Source organism: Phoca vitulina, unplaced genomic scaffold (assembly GCF_004348235.1).
Source record: "Phoca vitulina isolate PV1807 unplaced genomic scaffold, GSC_HSeal_1.0 scaffold26, whole genome shotgun sequence".
Classification (NCBI taxonomy): Eukaryota; Metazoa; Chordata; class Mammalia; order Carnivora; family Phocidae; genus Phoca; species Phoca vitulina.
In genome coordinates this window covers 2,532,260-2,549,751 of record NW_022589729.1, presented here as the reverse complement: position 1 = coordinate 2,549,751, position 17,492 = coordinate 2,532,260, and the positions used below count along the sequence as shown (strand labels likewise).

Genomic DNA, 17,492 nt, shown 5'->3' with positions numbered 1-17,492 from the left:
CACATCTCCGTGATCTTGGAAAACCTGGAGCTTGGGAGCACGTTCATGTCAGTGAATGTGAGTCCAGGACATCCTCTTACTTTCCCTTCATGATCCCCATCTCCATGAATGTTCAGGCAACATTAGCATGGGCTCCCCTGGCCCAGTTCAAACCTCAGACATTCTGACCCGTGTCCAATAAATAGACACTAAAAGTATCAGGACAGTAGCCACCTCAGACTACCAGGAGGCACCAGGAGGAACAAGGGGCACCGTGCTCCCTCCGACCGCCCCTCCCTGGAACTGCTACAAACTAGAGTTTTTAACAAAGGTGTAGGTACATGTGTCTTAATAACCCTTCAACAACAGTTGTCTATAGGAAAATTCTGGATCCATAATACCAGTTCTTCAGTCTCTTCAAAATAGGTTCTTTTTTTTAAGGTTTATTTACTTGACACACAGAGAGAGAGCACAGCAGAGGGAGAGGGAGAAGCAGTCTCCACGTGGAGCAAGGATCCTGATGTGGGGCTCGATCCCAGGACCCTGATGATCATGACCTGAGCTGAAGGTAGACGCTTAACCGACTGAGCCACCCAGGTGTCCCCAAAATAGGTTCTTGATGTAGGTCAAAAGTTCTTGGGTTGGGGTCGTATGTCATAGGGGCATTCATAAAAGGACAAGAGATGCTCTTTTTAAATGTGGGGGCATATACCACACATGCAGAGCTCAGTGAAACAAGATGAAATGCCTTACACATGTGCACGCCATCCTTGGGCAGGACCCATGCTAATCTTCTCTGTGTTGTTCTCATTTTTTATATGTGCTGGTGAAGTGAGTGCCGAGGCTGCATTGAAAATGCTCTCACAGGGCAGTGGACCGTCAGCTTCAAGGCCAGGAAGCAAGCCACCACCACGGTGGAATGGGAGATGGGTGGAGGTAGAGGTATTTCCCAAGGAGTAAGGTATGCACGGCAGCCATCTACTTCATGGGAGGTATTTATGAAATGCAGATTCCGAGGCCAGACAGCAAACCTGTGGACGCAGGGCCTGGGACTCTGCATTTTATAAGTAGCCCAGCTTATTCTAGAAGCTGACTGGTCTCGCAGTTCCCACCCAAATCGCGTTCCCTTTCTCCAATACGAAGGGCCTCAGTACACCCCCTTCTGAGGGACCAGGGGGTGAAACTGATGGCACCATGAACTGTGCCTTTTGAGACAGAAAAGAAAGGATTGAGCAAAATAGGTGATCAACAAGGGAAAAGAACTGCCCTGGAAGTTTTACCTCGTTCTGCCTTTCCCCTGAACTCTGCTCTCCCTCCATACCCTCCCATTTTATGCATCCTAGTGGGGTCTGGATGCAGAGAGCCAGTCTCCCGGAAAGGCCCAGAGTTGGATCTCCCCTCTTGCTTCATCACTGTCGTTCTTGTACACTTCAAACCAAACCAGGGGTTTGTACCTCGCTGGGTCTGAAAATGTAGCCTCCCTCATGAAGCCAAATGGAGCTGGCTTTTAGAGGGACATATGTGAAGAGAGTATCTGGGACTACAGAGACACTCAGGAAGATACCATGACAGGCTCCAGCCTTTAGAACAAGCAAGAGGCAGAAGGATCCCACCTGCCCAAGGCAGACTCACACTGAGAGGGTCTGGTGGTGGTAGTCCTCAGCTTATAGACTCTATCCAAATAGGATTACAGGTGGAACTCCCTCAAAATATAAATGGAGCACAAAAGGCAGACCGGCGGGCATCGGGCATTATTGCTACTATTTCTGCTTTTCAAGGATCACGATCACCACTGACGCCACGACTGCTGTAACTCACAAGTTCTGGAGTCGGCCAGGTGTCAGGTTCGGGTCTAAACCCTTCAGATGCACCAGCGCATTTCATCCTCAGAGCTACTCTTAACCCTAACGCACGACTGTATTATTTACCGAGAGACAAGATCCTGTCACCGGCTGGGACTATTCTTCACGTCCACCCAACATCCATTCCGGTTCCATTCGAGGCTGGATATAAGGGTGTCTGAGCACATAAAGTAGACAAGGGCAGGAAGAGCACTTTTCTGTCAAAAACTGTCCAATAAGCTAAAGAAATAGCAAGAGAGCTTATATACTAGGTGATCTGTGACAGCAAAAGATACCTCAGATAATGCTTCTTTCTAGAAGGAACTGGGAATCTGGTGAGGGAGACTGGAAATAGGCAGAAGAAAGCTATACATGACAAATCAATAGAGGAGAGGGTAGTGTAATACCAGTTATAAGAAAACAAATATATATATATATATATATACAGGACATAGCCCTTTTCTCAGGAAACTTTTACTATCCTTCATAAGACAAGATACTCTCATGTGAAACAATCAGAGAAACACCAGAAAACTGTGAAGAGCTACCTGTTGCACAGAGTCGTACAAATCTGAGGAATCAGGAGAAAGGAAAATTCACTACAGGCTGTGGTTGTTGAGAAAAGTACGAAGCAGCAAAGTGCAAAGGACAGACAGAGACCGGATATGCACAGAGGACAAACAGGAGAAAGCATCCCAGGAGGGGCAGGGGAAAGCAGGGCTTCCCACTTGCCTGGCAGGTCTGGACCCAGGAGTGGGGACAGGATCCAGAGAAAAGGAAACAGGAAGGTCAGACTGGCCCCTCACCTTGCTGGTGGTCGCCCTATGGCGGCCTGAGACCCAGAGCAGAGTCCAGACTGTGGCAGACCATGCCAGCCTACGTCCTTCTAGAAGGAACCTCGGTCCTTCTGCTCCTGTGAAAATACTAAGGACCTTCGAAATCATGACAATCAATCAAACAAACAAACAAAAAACAAAAAAACAAAACCCAGGATGTGGACCATCACGATAAAGACAGGGCCCTCAGTGGCAGGGTCTCATAGGCAGCAGTTAGATCTCGGAGGATGAGGATGGGCTGAGAACATCTTAGATGGGAGAGCTCCAGGGGAAAATCCAACAGCTGCGGGGAGGTGGGGTCAGTGCTCCAGCAGGAAGCGCTTTCCGAACCAAATCAAGGCCAATGACGGACATTCCCTATGAGTCCTTCTCACTCCCAAATTTGGTGGTTCTGTGAAAACTTTGAACAGGAGAGGAGGAATGCCCCAGCTCGAGGGTGATAGTGGTCCCCTGGGTCCCCCTGACCCAGTGCCAACAATATAAACATCCCACCAGGGCGGTGTCCTTGACCATGTGACCACCACTTTACCATCAGCCCAGAACAGCACTGCCTGGGGTTAAAGCATGTGCAGCTGCTGGCTTGAAAACATTATTTCTTGGGTGAAGTTCTTCACCTTATCACTTAATGCCTGGTTATTGTTCCGTTACTAACAACAGAAATAATGGTAATAGTCTGGTATTTGCACAATGTCTTATAGCCTGCCAACGCTTTCATAAGCGTGATTATGTTTACTCCTGATAATAAATGTATCCATGTTATAGATGAGGAAACTGACACCCACAGACTACATGACTCACTCAGGGCCACCCAGCAGGTAGATGGGGGCCCTATCGACTGAGTCCTCATAATTGACCAAATGCTCGTCATACACAGGACACAAAGCTGGCCACCATCAGGACGCAAAAGTGGGTGGGAAAGGTCACAGGAACCCAGTGCAAAGGAAAAGCATCTTGCTCGCTGAACCCGAACACCTTTCAGTTCACTTCCCTCCAGCTGCCTGGCGGGGGGTCCCTCCCATCATCCGGTCTGATGCAGGGTCCCCACCTGACACACTCACCTCCCAGCAGGCGCCATGCTTGACAAGGAGTGATAGAGATGACCCTCTCTGCCCCTCTCCTCCCCACCTTACAGCAAAGCCAGCACCTTCTGGTCAACGCACAACCGGCTAGGCGCTGACTACATAAAGTAGCAGAGCATCTTCGGGGGTCACCCAGGGAGCCAAGTACCACGAATTTCCTTCTCTCCCAAGTAACGGAAGTGCGCCTTCCCCGTGGGTCTCTGGTGGAGAAACCAGCAGAGCCCCCCCACCCCCCGCCCCCGGCTCCTTTCCCCTGGCAATCAGGGCCTGTTTGCACGGCCACGGGGATCCCCAGCCGCGCCCCCTCCCCGGGAGCTGCCGAGGCTCGGTGATGTGCAGGCAGCTCCCCCAGCGTCATTAAGAACACGCTCGTCTCCGCCGCTCCGAGCCCGCCGGCTCCCCCGCCTGAAGGAAAGCCACCCACGTGCTCCCGCAGATGGACCCGCGAGAGGCCCCGGAACCCACAAAGGGAAGCCGGCGTGCCAAGGGTTAAGCGCACCCTGTAATAAGCATCTCTGTTCCGGCATGTTGCGAAAGCCCATTACCTCCCGCCACATTACCTCATTCATTTCTTATATGCGGATGGTTTATTTTCCCATGAGCACCCTGGCTCTCAGTATTAAGTCCCCTCCTTCGCCTCTATTTCTCTATCCATCACATTTAACACTCTGACAGTAACAGTCTATAATGTTTCTATTCTACAAAACCGCTCTGTCAACTCCGGGCTTCCAGAGCAGCAACTGAGGAAAATAAATAACATCAACGCCAGGGACGACAGCATCACAGCTCCCTTTCTGCTGGGCGTTTTTATTTTATATGATTCTACAAAGGCAGAGAAGAAGAAAAAAACAAAAATAAAATAAAGGGGCTCAGGGAGGCAGAAGCCAAGAAGAGAAGAATTTCCTTCTCATCCAACAGACACCCCCATAGACCTGAAGGGACAGTCACAGCACTTCCCTTGCAGACAAAGAAGTGATCTCTCCTCTCTCCTCTCGAATCCCGAGCGCCCCCCTTCCATTTCCATGGTGGTTCGCGAAGGGACTGATGTTGACCGCACTGCACGCCCTCTACCTGCCATGGCAGAAGCAGAGCAACACAGGGCCCAGCCCTGTCATCTTTCCTGGAGCGAGAAGGGGTAGAGGCGGTCCCGTGACCCCCGCAACCTCTATTCTGGGGGAGACACCCAGGGAGCCGCAACTCTGGAACCCCAGAGCAGGCAGCAAGGCGAGGAAGCATTACACCGAGAAATAAATCACTCCGGAAGGCTGCTTCGTGTCCACGTTCTGGGGGGCTACCAAAACCGTGTGTATTTTCATCATTCTGGATGTCAATCATTTAAAAGCATGTATATTTCCATCTAGCTTCTTCAAAAGATATCCACATAGATAGGTAGATGGATAATCCTGAACATAATTTGGCTTCCTCTTCGTGACCTGAATCATTTATCATTATGAATGCCAATTACCACCCAGACCCACGGCTAGGTGGGAGTCAGCCGGTCTATTGTACATAAACTCCATCTGCTGGGCTCTGTAAGTTCTCTCCTCTCCTTCGTACAGTTTCACTGCCTCCTGGAGTTTCCTCTTCTTCAGAGGCGTGTTATAGTAAAGAGCATGGCTGTGGTACCAGATCATGGAAGCCAGACCTGACTCTTGGCCTTGGAACCTTGTTTCCGAGCCCCTCTGTGCTGTGCCCTCGCGGGGAAAGTGGGGACAAACATGTTACCTCGCTCCCGGTGGGGTGGGGATTACCTGAGTTAGTATCTGTAACCGTTTCAGATCTACAGTTAGCAGCTGCTAACCATGCTCAGTAAATATTAGCGATTACCATGCAGGTATGGTAAGATCAGACCAAGCTGGAAAACCAGACCACCATACAGCTGGAATCATGTCTGAAATACGATCCAAGAGGTTTGGGGGGTGGCCTTTGGGCACTCTGATGACTCAACTGCCCAGTCCACGGTGCCTTCTACGCTAACATCCTGGCTCCCCGTTATTTTGGACAGACGGGCGAGGCTGCCAACATGGAGCTCTGAATGGTGAGCTGTAACTATCCGAGAGATCATTGGGGATAAGGAAAGAATGAAGAGACAGGGGGCGAAACGGGAAAAACAACTAAAGGCCTTCCACTGAACACTGCCAAACGCAATCCTGTAATTCCTTCTATTCGACAACAAGAAGAGGCACACTGTAGAAAATGCTTTGATGAGTATGAAATACTCTGTGTATTACTGTTTTTACCGACAGGACCATTATTATCATTCAACTGTGCACCCGAGAGCAGTTAACAAGTACTTCTAACCTTAAGGGCATTCTTGCTTGCCCTTGTCGGCTACCCAAGGGGCCACCGGCTTTCTTTGCTCCATCTCAGTCTGTGGCAGAATGGGGAAAAGGATAGGCTCAGGGCCCAGCCCTCCTGATAATGGGTACCCTGGGAATTCACCCCCACCGATTTCCCAGGCCTGCTCCCCACCAAGGGAAGGTCAGAACCCCATATGTCTATGCAAAGCTTCAGAATAATGCCTGCCTTCCAACTGAAGGGGCAAATGTGAGAAGAAGTTAAGACCAAATGGGATACAGCATGTCTGATGCCCAGAGGCAAGGAGGAACCGGTTCCTGATACTTCATTTCTTGTCTAGTTCAATTCCAAATATCACAAACAATCTAACTTACTGAGGCAAAGATCACTTCTGCTTTTATGACTTTTTATTTGGGGGCGTGGGGGTGGGAGAGTAGATGTAAAGGCCATCATCAGACTAAGTGACATTATTTCATTATTTTAAATGGTCACATTTCATTGGTGCTGTTGATAGGACTCCTTGACACTTGAATTTTTCTATTTTGGTAACAGAATGGCAAAGGTGACCTCACAGCACCAAAGATGGCCCCTAGGGAAAGAGTAAGCTGAGCCTTTCATAGAATTTCTTTCCAACAAATCAAGACCGAGAACGCCTATGGATAAAGAAGGCACTGGAGGGAAAATGCATAGGTAGGCACAGCTCCTACATTCAAAAGTTTATAATTCAATGAAGAGGGAGGGACATATGAACAACTGGCTAAAATTAGGAGACGAATAAGTAGAAAATACATGCTAATTAAAGCTACAGGCATTTTTGTTATAGGAACATGGTAAAAGGGGTGATTACCTTAAATGGGAGTCTTAGGAGAGCTTTCAGATTTTCATAGAAAGAGAGAGATTTGGGAGGCTGCGGAGCTTTCAGTTGTTAAGGGCTCAAGCTGTCAAAGTCATTCAACCTAGGTTCAAACCCCTACTCTGCCAATTCCAACCTGGGTAATTAGGGCAAGTTACTTAAGCCCTCTGAGCTCAGTTTACTGGTCAATATAGTGGGGACAATGATAGTATTTACCTTATAGGCTTTGCAGGGAGGGTTAAATAGAATAATGAACATAAACAACACAGTGCCTGGTATACCACCCCTAAATTAATATTAGCTATTATTATCATAATACTTCCCAAACCCTATGAAGTAGGTGATATTACCATCTCCACTTTTAGTACTGAGAAAACAGACATGAGAGAAGTTAGGTAACCCGCCTAATGTCACACAGTAGATGGAGGATTCGGGACACAAACCCAAGTCAGTCTGACTCCAAAATCAAAGTTCTTTCTCACTATATTTGACTCTGGTCCACAAAAAATTCGGGCTCCTCCCAGAAAGGAGGTGCAAGATCTAGAAGGCAAAGTCTTGGAAATCACAGGAAAATAGAGCATGATTCTCACAGATCACACATTGTCTCTGGAGAGACAAAATCGAATGAATGTCAAACACATACCCAATAAGAAAATCAACAATGCACAGAAGCCAGCACCATATTCTATGAAACTGAAAGATCGACCACGATCTGAAATGAACAAAAGCCTACCAGGTATTCCAATTCCATCCCTTTCCCAATTGCCTTGTTCTTATTAATGCCGATCCCATTCTCCCAGTAACACCTGAGACACAGACACATAGGTAAAGAGATGGAAGACAACTTAGAGTCCAGTTTAAACTTGCACACAGTGCAGCAAACGCCTCAAGGGCAATCCTGGCAAAGCCTCATTTCCCACAGCTACATGATAAAGTGGGCACCTATGACCACATCCTCCGGCTATTTGGGGCCACTTATATCGTTAAATACTTTTTCATTGTAGTAAGTCATCTCCCATCTCAAACTTTTTGTGGAATCCAAATTAATCGATGAATTAAATGAATTAAATCGATGAATTAAATTAAATATTCTTGACTCCTACCTTTCCTTGAACTTCCATATTTAGATGGTCACCATACATTGTTAATCTTTCTTTTGAAATAGTCTGAGACTTTTCATTCCCAAAATACCATTCATCTACCTAGACCCCAGGTCCTCTTGTCTCCTGGCTGACATCCCTGCCTTCAATCCCTCTCCAGTCTAGTATACATCCTGCACATTTTTATCAGAATAAAAGTCCTTAACTCTGGTTTCAGTATGTGTCATCTGTGCTCAAATAACCACAGGGTCTCCACTTTCTTTTTTTTTTTTTTTTTTTTAAGATTTATTTATTTGAGAGAGAGCACAAGCAGAAGGGGCAGAGGGAGAAGGAGAGAGAGAATCTCAAGCAGACTCCCCACTGAGCAATGAGACTGATACGGGGCTCAATCCCACAACCCTGAGATCATGACCTGAGCCAAAACCAAGAGTCAGATACTCAACTGACTGCGCCACCCAGGCACCCCCACAGGGTCTCCACTTCTTGCCCGGAGCCCTCTGCTAGACCTTCAATGCCACACCATCAACGCCAACCACTTTACCTGTTACATCCTACTCATACTTCCCAATATGTATTTTCCAACTTGGTCTAAGCAACCATTTCATAGGACTCTCCCAACAAAGAGACCATGCACACAGAAACAGGTGGATATACGTTTTATGTCACATGTCTGGGGCCATTAACCACTCATGGATGAGCTAGGGCTCACTCCTCAGACTCCCTGTCCCGGGCTCTCTGAGTCCATCAAGATATGATATGGTACTAAAGTTGCCTACCTCTGGAGAATGTTGGGACTAATGGAGAAGATGTACCCATGTGACTCCCTAGTTCATACAGTGAATGATTATGGAGCACCTACTAAATGCCCAAGCCTATCCTCAACAATTGGAAGAATATAGAAAGGCATTTACCTCCTTACAGTCCAATGGGAAAATAAACATGTAAAAAATAAAATTACAAAGGCTGGGTAATATATGTTACAATGAAGGAATATATAAGGCAAAATGAATAGAAAGAAGAAGGAAAATCTAGAACTGAGTCAGAGTACATGGACAAGGCCTCTGCTAGGATTTGAATGATTAGCTGTGGTTTACTTCAGGGATGGCAGGTCCAGGGAATCCCTGGTGGGGGAGACAATCTTCAAAGGTGTAAGAAAAAAAGTGGCAAGTGTTAGGTATTGTAGGGAACTCCACGTATTTGTAGCCTACCACGAGATAGAAGAAAATGATAGGAAATAGCCCTGGTGAGGTAGACAAGGGCTAGATCATGAGACTCGTGGACTTATGCCAAGGCCTTGTTCATCCTGCAGATTTGAATGCTGTGTCTAGGACGCACGCTCAATGATGCTCAGATTCAGGGCCGACTCCAGCGTGTGTGCCCAGAGAAATGCCCATTTCCCAGCTACTTCTCTTCCATTCAGGAAAGCATACAGGAATTCAAGTGAGTGAAAGCGACATTTGAATGTTGATCATTTGAATTGCTGAAAATTTTATTTACTTTTTATTTATTTAATTTTTTTTAAAGATTTTACTTATCTATTTGTCTGAGAGAGAGAGAGAGCGAGCGAGCATGAGCAAGGAGAGCAGCAGGCAGAGGGAGAGGGAGAAGCAGGCTCCCCGCGGAGCAGGGAGCTTGATGCAGGACTCGATCCCAGGACCCTGGGATCATGACCTGAGCTGAAGGCAGACGCTTAACCGACTGAGCCACCCAGGCGTCCCGAATTAGTTAAAAATTTTAAATAATTTGCGAATCTCAGGTCCTAGCCTATTATGAGTATCAAAATTCCTTGTGACATACTTCACAACTGTAGTTTCGGGGCTGTCGATTTTGACACTGGGACTGCCAGTGAAGAATTCTCAATAGGGGTGTGGCAAACAGGTTTGCATGTTAGGAGTGTCATGGTGGGCCTCAGAGAGGATGAACAGCTGTAAGATATTAGGGGCAGAGATACCAGCTAGGAGGTCAACGTAGCTGTCTGGGTGAAAGATGGTGAGCGCCTGACCCAGGAATGTGGCAGATGCGGGGAGGAGAGGCTATGAGACATAGTTAGGGTGTGTTTACCTTGGTATTCCCTCACCTGGCACCAAGCCTGGGATAAAGTGTTCAATAAATGCCTGCTTCTAGAATCAACACAGATTGTCCAGTGATTAGATGAGAGGTGGGGAAGAGGGATGCTGCAGGCTGGAAGAAGTTAAGAGTCTGGCGTAAACATGAGCTCTCTGGATTGGGCAGATGAAAGAGAGAAAGCACACAGGAAGAGAAAACTGATGCAGACAGGGAGGTTCAGAAGGTCTGCTCTGGATGTGAAGGGCTGGAGGGCCCGGTTGAACATGGGCAGAGAGATGCCTGCCAGGCAGTTCTATGTGCACATCTGAAATAGAATCAACCAGGGCTGAAAATACAGGGTTTAGTAATTTACCATTTATTCAATAAATATTTACTGGATATCTGCTTTGGTTCAGACATTGTGTTGTTCCCTGGTGAGGCAGAGGTTGCCAGGAAAGATAAGGCCCCTGTCTGCAGTGAGACTACAAGCAGATACATTCGTGAGCTGTGAGTATTGAGGGGATAAATGAAGTCCTGAGAAATGGTGGGGAATATTTCAGTGATGAGACAAGAGACAGGCACTATTGAAGTTAACTGAGAAGTCCCAACCAAAGAACTATGGAACAGGTAGGATAAAATGGAAATCAAGGGGGGTAGAAGTTTCACAAGAGAAAAGTCATGGGTATTGAATACAGCAAGAGTCTAGAACTGGAAAGAGTGTACATTGGATTTGTCAACTGGGAGATTCCATCTGGAGAGGCAGAAATCTCACTTCAGCAGAAGCAAAGAAGCTTCTAGAAGTTATTGAAGGAAGTTGGAAATCTCAGAATCAACAGACAGGGTAGCTGTGACGTCTGGAATAGCCCCAGAAAGCTTCATGGAGGTGGGACCTGGGTCAGGAAGTGCAGAAGATACAATGGACCGTTTTAGATGAAATCCAAACAGAATGTGACCCATATAAAGGCTGGGCTGGGAGGACACCGTCCTAACTCTTCTGGAGGGCAAACGGGCATAAGATACCTCTGCTGAGCAACAGGTTGCTAAAAGGAAGGCATTATGGTGTCTGGGGCAGTAGACGCTCTCATGGAGTCTATGGACAGATCCATTCTTCACCAGCTGTGTGATGCTCGGGGGACAGCCTTGCCATGAACTAGCTGGGCCTGAGAGCTGCAAACAGAACAGCAGACACACTAAGTGAGAACACACTAGAATGGCCAATGGCACCCTCCTTCAGGCTTTTCTGATACCTTAGGATACATCTTGCTACGGGATACACGAATTACCCAGAGATGAAGCACAGGTGCTCAGGGACCCAGGTCAGAGTTCTAGCAGCTTGTGGCTGAGACACTGAGGGTGGGTCCCAGAAGGAGCTGGGTGGTGCCCCTTGCTGCCCAGGTGCTCACTGCCTCCGTAACTCTTGCTGCAAAGCCAACGCTGAACGATATTTCCGCTTCCCACCTTTTCTCGTAAAAGCGAAAATCCCCTTCGGATTTCTTTCAGTTAGCAAAAACAGATACTAACGTATTTCTTTCCTAAAAGCGAAGTGGCTCAATGTGAATTTTTAAAAAGTGCACCTGTACCTCCCTGGTTCCTCGGCAGGCACCCAGGGGACAGCAGGGCCACCTGAAGGACCAGGTGAAAGCTACCTGTTGGAGGTCTCCTCCCTTCCCCAGCAGTATGAACTGCAGGGCCGGTTCAGAGATGCCTTTTTTTCTAACTCCAAGCCACATCTGCCCCTGGGAGTTTAACTCTGCCATGTCCACAGCGGCAGTGGGAGGGTCCCTACCCAACGTCCCTCCCTCCTGCGTAGAGACCTCAGTATACACACAGTTACACTGCAAAGCAAGGTCCCAGGGAAGGCGTCACTCACACAGGCAGCCCTCTGGGGATCAGCACAGCTGGGCCAAGGCTCACAGAAGCCACATGCTGTGGTAGAAAGAACCCAATCTGGGTTTAGTCTTGACTCTACAACTTACTAACTCTATGACCTTGCATACTTAACCTCTCTGTGCCTTGGTTTCCTTATGTGAAATTAGTACCTAATAAAAATACCCACCCCCTTCACAGGCACAGTTGCTATGAAGATTAGGTAAGCTGATGCTCCTGAAACTTTTTTTGGTTTTAATATTTATTATTTTTAAATAGGTAATGTGTTTACAGTATAAAAATACATCCGTAATATGTGTGTTATGATTCCCATATACTGCTGGGTCTTGCTCCCTTTCTTGTCTCCATACCCCTACTCGCCCCTCACGCCTGGCCTCTACAGGTAATCATTTTTACTCTTTGCTTCTTTATTTCCTCAGTGTTTCTTGAAAGGATTGTTTCAAATGTAAAGCGCTATATAAATTAGTGATCATTGCTGTAATGGGAAAGAAGGTGGTGAGGAGTAGGATGGGGATGGATGGTTGTGCTGTCTACAAGGAGCCCCATTGCCTCCAAGGAAACCTGCCTCAGTATTACCATGGTTCACACTGATCCCCTTCATCCACCCTTCCACTCATCCATCCATCCATCCATCCATCCCTCCATCATCCACTCATCCATCCATCTATCCATCCATCCATCCATCCCTCCCTCCCTCCCTCCATCATCCACTCATCCATCCAAGCAATATTTGTTAGTGCCACCTATACTCAAGGCTAAGTGACAGCATAATTCTAGGATTACTAAGATTAATAAGTGCATCCATAGCACTTTTGAGTTCATACCATCCATCCTCTTTTATACTTATTCTCACCCTCATGCTAGTTTTCTGTCTGGGTATAGCAGCCTATGGCCAGTGACCATACACCAAGTAAACTTTTTATATTTCCCCTAGCATATGGTGTGGCACACACAAATGTATACAGCAGATGTTCAAACAGACTTGAGCTGGTCATGGACAAAAAGTCCCACTGGATGGTGGTACAACAGTCAGGCAGGCATTCTGGGGTCCAGCAGCCTTTCTGTCAGCTGTGGGAAAATCCAAGATGGCCTGCAGGCCCTGGAGGGAAGGGTCTGCCTCAGCCTCAGATTGTGGCCAGATGAGATTGAGAGGATGGGTCCTCACTCGGGGAGCAGAAGTGACAGAGCGGGAAAAACAAAAGGACAGCAGCTAAGAACAGCTTCCAACATGGCGACATGATCAAGGAGAGAAAACTACTCCTCAGAAGGAGGTGTTGTGGTCAGCTGTTCTCTGCCATGAATTGTGCTGTGGCAGGACACGATATTCCAGTCACTCCTGCCCCTGCCCCCAACACTCAAAATACCTCCTCTTTTTTTGGTTTTGTTTTTAAGATTTAACAACTCTCAATCACTTCATAGCACATCCTCGGACCGTCCTTCAGGCTCCTCTGCATATTTAAGGAGTCCTCCTCATTTTGCCACCAAATGACTTTATGACCTTGAATTATGATGTCATGTCATGTCATGTCTCTGTGTCTCCACTGCTCTATCTATGGAATGGGGGCGACCACTCCGAGTCTCCCTGCATTGTCAGGTGCTGATGAGAACCCCCTGTGTCAACGCACACTGAATACAAGTGTGCTCTAAGAAGAAAGGCTATTCAAAATGTCCATCGACAGATGAATGGATAAAGAAGATGTGGTATATATATACAATGGAATATTATGCAGCCATCAAAAGGAATGAGATCTTGCCATTTGCAACGACGTGGATGGAACTGGAGGGTGTTATGCTGAGCGAAATAAGTCAATCAGAGAAAGACATGTATCATATGACCTCACTGATATGAGGAATTCTTAATCTCAGGAAACAAACTGAGGGTTGCTGGAGTGGGGGGTGGGGTGGGAGGGATAGGGTAACTGGGTGATAGACATTGGGGAGGGTATGTGCTATGGTGAGCGCTGTGAATTGTGCAAGACTGTTGAATCTCAGATCTGTACCTCTGAAACAAATAATACATTATATGTTAAGAAAAAAAAAAAGAAGAAGATAGCAGGAGGGGAAGAATGAAGGGGGGGAAATCGGAGGGGGAGACGAACCATGAGAGACGATGGACTCTGAAAAACAAACTGAGGGTTCTAGAGGGGAGGGGGTGGGGGGATGGGTTAGCCTGGTGATGGGTATTAGGGAGGGCACGTTCTGCATGGAGCACTGGGTGTTATACGCAAACAATGAATCATGGAACACTACATCAAAAACTAATGATGTAATGTACGGTGATTAACATAACAATAAAAAATTTTAAAAAAAGAAGAAGAAAGGCTATTGGTGTTAGAATAAGTACTGCCTCTACTCCGGGGGGAGAGGCATTATTTTTAAATGAAGAATTTTTAAGGTAAGGACCAACTAACTAATCACACACACACACACACACACACGAGCCATTTCACAGTCTTTTTTTTTTTTTTTTTCTTTTCTGATCTTCCAACCCTAGAGAGACCTTTCTGGTCTCTTCTCATAGTAGGCCTGACAACTGCTTCCAAAGAATATAATTTTAAAGGTTAATTCCCAATCCAAGCTTAGAGTCCTTTCTAGTCCTCCGCCAGCAACCTTTTTATATCTGTCTGTCTGATGTGCCCTCTTTCCCAGAGACCCACGCCCCCCCCTCCCAGCCCCCGCCCGCACCCAGGGTGGTGGCAATGATAACCAATAATGAAAACCTGCAGCCTGCAGACACTGGAGCGAGCGGGTGCACGGAGGGGAGGCCGAGGAGGAGCCGGTCAGGATGCATGTAATCAGAAGGGTTATCTAATGCTAGTCTCATTCTAATTGAGTCAGTACCATATGTCACCCTGCAATAACATCGCAAGCAGCATGCAACTGAATACATATTTAATTCACATAATGGGTACAGCAGTAGAAGTAATCAAGGCAGTTTGCCATAAGCCATAAAGAAATGTAGCTTGTTCCTATCAAGAAACATTTGGCACTTAGGGAGAGAACTCTATCACCAGTGAGAGGGCAACTGTATGACTGTGAAAGCTCATGGGGGGAGGGGGAGGCATGGCTGTGGGGAGCGGGGGCATGGGGAGAAAGAGATGAGGAGAGGGAGCAAGAAACCAACAAATGAAAACACCAAAGAGATTAAAGCCGGAACATCGATTCCCCGCGAATGAAAATCAATGAAGGAATATTGTCAGTGGATCGTTGGCCATCTCAATATAATTAACAGTAATGGATTTATTGGCACTAGCTTAATGATTTAACGTTACACGTGCCCCCAGAATTTCCTGTGCTGTCATGGGTCCTTCTCGTTCCCTCCTGGCCCCATCCACGTCCCAGGAAATGGATGGGGCTATGGAGGGTTAAAAAAAATTTTTTTTTTCTCATCTCTTCATCTGGATTGGCATCTGACAGAAAGCTGCTCGCCCATTCCCTCATTTCCTCCCTCAAGGAGATGATTAATACAGCTGGGCAATGCTCATCAGTATCTTTGGACAGATCAACTGGAGTTTTCATTAAACCCATATTAATGTCCTAGATACACAGCTGTGGACAGGTTATTCTAAAAAAAAAAAAAAAAAGGAGAAGGAGAAAGAGAGAAAGAAAGAAAGGAGAGGAAAGGAAAGAAAAAACCCTCCACTTGGGCTAACTATTCGCCTGGAATTAACAGAAACCCGGCCCCTTCCCTCATTAGGGCTTCTTCCACCAACATGTTTTGATGTATATTTCATGAGGATAAACAAACATTCATTTCACTTTGGGAAGGTGTTTGCTGTAATGTATTGTCAGCCTAGCCAGCAATGAGGGGACATTAATTTCAATTCTGGTGTTTAAACACTTTGGCGAGTCCCAATTACTCATTCCCCAGCTCGATATCAGGAGCCCTGGAGGAAGGTCGCTGGCTCTCTATGCGGCCCCTGGTGCCGGCGGGGGCACGGCTCCACCCTCCAGGGGGCACAGCTCTTCCCAAGTGGGGAGAGCAGGACGGAGGGGAGATGGATTGTCACCGCACCAATCCTCGGTCAGACCGCGACCAGAGGGCCCACTTCAGGGAAGACCCAGCCCTGCGCTACTGCAATTTCGTGAGAGGCTGGGTGTGTGCCCGAGTTCGAAAAGGAAAAGGAAGTCAGATCCTATTTTTTTTTCCTGGTCCAAATCTGCAGATGCCAACCATTTCATGGAGAAGAGCAAAGCCTTGATATCTAGAAAGGTAAATACCAGGACAAGAATGGGAGAATGGAGAGGGCCATGGGTCATGGATGAAGGCCTTAAAAATGGATGCAGACACGTGGTCCTTTTGCAGCCGGAGGGGCTCTTGGTGACGGCTTCTGCCCACCCACCCCCCAACCCTGTCAGAAACATCTGCGGCAGCCTTCCTTCCATCCTGCAAAGGATCAGGGATAGAGAGCTCCTACACCCATGAGAAAATGTGTGCACGAGCTTTGCAAAGCTAGAGGACTCAACACATTTCTTTTTATTATTATTATTTATTATTATTATTATTTATAATTCATTTCTACCTCCATTTCTGATAGCACCTGCAAGTTTAGTGAAAAGTTCCTTAGCAAAGTGCCACACCTCTCTTTAAGCTGCCAGTAACCTGCGCGCACACTCAGACACACCAGAGAATCTCTCTACTCATGGGAGCCGGCTAGTGAAGACCACCAAACAAAAAAACTTCCTTTTTAATAACGTGAAGAGCTACCCTCAGGTCTGTCTGAACAGTTACTTCCGGTTAATGATAAACTAAAGGCAGGTGTACTTGTGTTTCAAAGACACAGCCGTGGGGCGCCTGGGTGGCTTAGTCGGTGAAGTGTCCGACTCTTGATCTCAGCTCAGGTCATGATCTTCGGGTCGTGAGATCGGGCCTGTGATGGGCTCCCCGCTGGGTGTGGGGCCTGCTTGGGATTCTCTCTCCCCCTCTCCACCTCCCCTCCAAAAAATAAAGGAAGTGTCAGCTTGTGTGTTAAAAAAAAAAATAAGATACAGATGTAAGGTTGAAAAAAATGAAGACGAAGAGATGACATGACATACATGTGTCCTGGCAGGAGTAGGAGAAGCAGGGACAGGCAGGCATTCCCCAAAGTCTGTGCCTGGGGGAACACCGGAAGTCAGAAAGGGGAAGAGCCCAGGGCCCGGGTGGCACCTTGGGGATATCACAACACACAGGGTCTCAAACACGTGCCCACAGCAGGACCCAGCTGGGGAGAGTTAGTGAGAGCTGAAAAACACGAAACCAATAAGGGCAAAGAAAAACCCACCTGGTTCTTATCAAAGTTACTTTTTCCTTAAGTGAGTGCTAAGTCCACAAGTTTCTCCCTACAGAAGTTTTTTTAAAAAGAACACAGCACAAAGTACCAGAAACCAAGGCTGGGTATGGTTCCTAGATGACTCTCCACCGCATATTGCCAATAAGACGTACAACGTGTTCTTAAAACCTGGCACGAGCTTTTGGCTTGGTTCCGAGGTGCCCTGAAAATCCCTGTCAGCACATAAGCGGGGCTGATACACAGTTAGGTACCAACACGTGGGGACCACTGATTTAGACCCTGAAATGCTTCTACGCTGGC

The 17,492-nt window shown here is 47.1% G+C and overlaps 1 protein-coding gene and 1 non-coding gene across 4 annotated transcripts in view; both read right to left on the bottom strand.

The window, feature by feature from the left end:
• The window catches only part of PBX1 (PBX homeobox 1), a 280,125-nt gene that overhangs the window by 146,125 nt on the left and 116,508 nt on the right, over positions 1 to 17,492 (bottom strand). The gene's annotated exons all lie outside the window — the stretch shown is intronic.
• On the bottom strand, positions 713 to 818 carry LOC116643622. Its single transcript, XR_004301585.1, has one exon. It is a non-coding gene; the product is annotated as a U6 spliceosomal RNA (small nuclear RNA).